The sequence below is a fragment of the Mus caroli genome, unplaced genomic scaffold (assembly GCF_978045245.1).
Source record: "Mus caroli unplaced genomic scaffold, Mus_caroli_1 scaffold_1, whole genome shotgun sequence".
NCBI classification, from domain to species: Eukaryota; Metazoa; Chordata; class Mammalia; order Rodentia; family Muridae; genus Mus; species Mus caroli.
In genome coordinates, this window is record NW_028227256.1 from 49905646 (window position 1) to 49909823 (window position 4178).

Below are 4178 nucleotides of genomic sequence, written 5' to 3' on the forward strand. Positions count from 1 at the left end.
TGAGCTTCACTGCCTGGAAAAGCCAACTGCTTCTGCATCTCAAACAACACAAGATCCACTGCCTCACCACTAAATCCTAAATTCTGCAAAACCAAATGCTCTATATTTTAGTGTCTGTGGTTAAGGTACTCTGGTTTCAGGGACTGATTTAGTTAGGGTTAGGGCTAATATTCTAACAAATAGAGCTAAAAATACAAAGGGTTAAATAACACGAATTTCTAACTCTTGCAACACTCCTAAACTATGCAATCAGACACATGGCTGTCATCCACTTATTCAGGGACACATTTTTCTCCCACTGTCATATCCTATGAGCTACATTTGTAGGTCAAATGTGATGATGTCACCCAACTTCCTAACATCGGAGGAGAAAATAAGTCCAGGGAAGGCGTCACTCAAAATGTAGATGAGAACTTGACAAATGACCACATCTATTCACGTGGGACCAGAAAACTAGTCTCAGAATAGCATTTTTTCAGGAAGAGGAGCTAATATTCAGAGACAAATCTCTCATCTCTAAATATAAGAATCTTATAGTAAATACAGTTATTTTCTGCTCAAATTAAGTATTTTTACCTTAGAATCTTACTTTTACTTTCTTCTATTTATTTATTAGTATATATTAGTAATACAAAATGGTGAGTTTAATTACATTTTCAAGCATATATGTGTCTGTCTGTACTTTTGGGTCGTCAAAAAATTCTGTATTCTGCTTATGAGAGAAAATGTGTGATGGTTCTCTAAATTTGACTTATTTCACTTAACATAATGATGTTATGTTCTATTAATTTACTTGCTGCACCCATAATTTTGTTCTTCTCTATGGCTGAATAAAACTCTCTATGTACTCCATTTTTTTATATTCATTAATTTGTTGGTTGGAACATAGGCAAACTTGGTTATTGAGAATAGAGCTAAGCCGGGCAGTGGTGGTGCATGCCTTTAATCACAGAACTTGGGAGGCAGAGGCAGGTGGATTTCTGAGTTTGAGGCCAGCCTGGTCTACAGAGTGAGTTCCAGGACAGCCAGGGCTACACAGAGAAACCCTGTCCCGAAAAACCAAAAACAAACGAACAAACAAACAAACCCAAAACCAGAGAATAGAGCTGTAATCCTGTATAATATGCTGACTTATTTCCCATATATATATATGTATATATATATATATTATATGTATATATATGTATATATATATAATATATATATATGTATATATATATATATATATATTATATGAGTTGTGTAAATGGATTATCAGTGTGAGGAACTTTCACACTGATCTCCTTAGTGGCTATATCAATTTACATTAATTCCCACAGTGCATAAATGTTCTGTTTCTCTGTGACCTTATGTTTTCTTGATCACAGTAATTCTGGACCAGTTAATTTGGAAAAACAGTGTCACTCTTTAATCTTATTGAAAATATTTCAAATTAAATAATTTTTAGTTTATTTTTATGAAAATAACAGTATATGCATGTTCATCATATTTTTGTATTGTATTTTTTATATCTATATAACAAATTACTACAGGTTAAACAACTTACCTTCATTTTCTCAGAGTTCTTTAGAACAGAAGTTTGCTACAGCATGCAGGGGTCCCCAACTCAGAGGCTGAAATAAAGTTGTCTCCCACATTTAACTCTTCTCAGGAGGGCTGGAGAAGAATGTGCTTGCTAGGTCACCCACTTATTGGTGTAATGTTGGTCCATGACCTTGTTAGGTCAAAGCACCTCTTTTCTTGCTGCCTACCATTTGGAGGCCTCCCTCGGGTCTCAGAGGCCACTCTCAGGCTCTGTCGAGTTGGCTACCATTGATAGTTCACCATGTAAATATATGATTTTGAGATTAGTTAGAACACATCTTTCCGACTCTCCAGATTTTCATCCACATGATGTAAATCAGTATCATCAGTTGGAAATGACATTGTTCTGTGACAGCTCCCTCAATACCTGGAGTCATGGTAGATAGTTCAATGCACGTTGATAGTTATCAAGCTAAGTTCATCTAAAGAAAAACATTATAATAACATATAGAAAACATGCGATGAATATTGCTAATGAAATGAACAAATCCACAATAGTTTTAAGTCTGTTGTTGAACATTAAACACGGAATAAAAGGCAAATAATCAGGGAAGAAAGCAAAATGACAAATATTTAAAGTGAAAATATGATTAGCACAAGTAGTCAAGAAAATGTGATTTTTAAATCATAGGTATGTCATTCTATGCTAGTCATCATGACAAGAAATATAAGCTTCTTACAACACTAAAGATTGTCAATGATGTGAAGAAATAAACTGTCATGGGACCATGCATGGGAACTGCTGTCCGTAGGTAGAAGAATACTTAGCAATAGCCTATATAGGTATGCTATTCTGTAACAAGTATTTCCATTAATAAACCCTAAGATGCTGGCTTCATAGGTGTATATGTGGGGAAATATTCATAGTATTGTTGTCTAAAATAGTTCAGGATATCCTGAACAGCTATCAATAATAGATCATTAAATTGAATGAAATAGCATATAAATATCACGAAGGAACTAACACTTAGAAATTAAAATAAACATTTAAATATACATATGGCTCATATAAAACTTGGGGAAAAGGGCAAGTTGCAGAAGAATAAGCACATTATATCACATGTACAATAAGTTTGATAACATATTGCTGTATTGTCAAGAGATACAAAATTAGCCAAAATAGTCAGTAAGATGTAGTACTGATAAACCTCTATATTATAGTATGGTAAGTTCTGAAGGAATAGAAGACACAAGTGTGATATAATAGAGAATAATCACACAGTCTTGCATTGTTTCCTCTCTTTTAACTTTATTTAATTTTTTTTACACTCCAGATTTTATCCCCCTCCTAGTCCACCCTCTGACTGTTCTACATCCCATACATAACCCCCAATCTCCATGAGGTTGTTCCTCCCACCCCACCCCTACCTTCCCACCCCTCAGCCCACCAAACCTTCCCACTACCTGGGGCCTTCATTCTCTTGAGGGTTATGTGCTTCTCGGACTGCACCCAGACCTAGCAATCCACTGCTGTATATGTGTTAGGGGTCTCATATCAGGTGTATGCTGCCTGGTTAGTGGTCCATTGTCTAAGAGACCTCGGGGGTCCATGTTAATTGAGATTTTTTGGTCTGCCTACAGGGTTGTTCTCCTCCTCAGCTTCTTCCAGCTTTTCCTTAATTCAACCACGGAGGTCAGCCAGCTTCTGTCCATTGGTTGGGTGTAAATATCTGCATCTCTTTCAGCTGCTTGTTGGGTCTTTCGGAGGCCAATCATAAAAAAAAAAAATCACACAGTTTTACCAAAAAACCCACTCATAACAGTCAGTCAATAAATGAACAAAGAAATTGAATTGACAGGTTTCAAAGGAAGAACTTCAAGTGGCCATTAAATATATGAAAAAGTGCACATCACCCTGTATCAATCAGAGAGCTGTAAATGAAAACTGAGCTGATGTCCCAACTTACCCAAGTCCGAATGGCCATCATAAGAAAACAAATGACAACAAATGCTGGTGAGGACACAGGAGAAAGAAACTCTTGTACACATTTGGTGAGAATGTAAACTGGTACAGCTGCAACAAAGAACTACCACGTGATCCGGCCACACCACTCCGGGGAAACCTAAGTCAGCATCTGCATTTATTGTGGCACTACTGACAAAAAGTAAGTTCTGGAATCAGCCTGAAAGTCCGTCCACAGATAGATAAAAGTAATGTACAACATGTGCATCATAGAGTTCTACTCAGTAAAGAAGGATAAAATGGTGCCATTTGTGGGAAAATGGATGAAGCTGGAGAGCATTATGTTAAGTGAAATAAGCTAGTCAGAGAAAGTAGAAAAATGCTTGTTTTCACTCATTGGAGGAATCCGAATTTAAATGTCTGAGTGTGAAACAGAGAAGGGTGAGCTATGTGGAGGAAAGGGGAATGAGGCTGTGAAATATTGACACATTCAGTAAAGATAAACTATACCTTAGTCTGTTCAGGCTGCTATCACAAAATGCCACAGACTGGATAGCTTATAAAAACCAGAAATGAATTCCTCACAGCCTTAGAGGCTGGAAAATCTAAGACCAAGATGCCAGCAGATGTACCATCAGGGAGCGACTGCTCCTTTCATAGCTGCGGTCATCTGCCATCACATGGCAAAAGG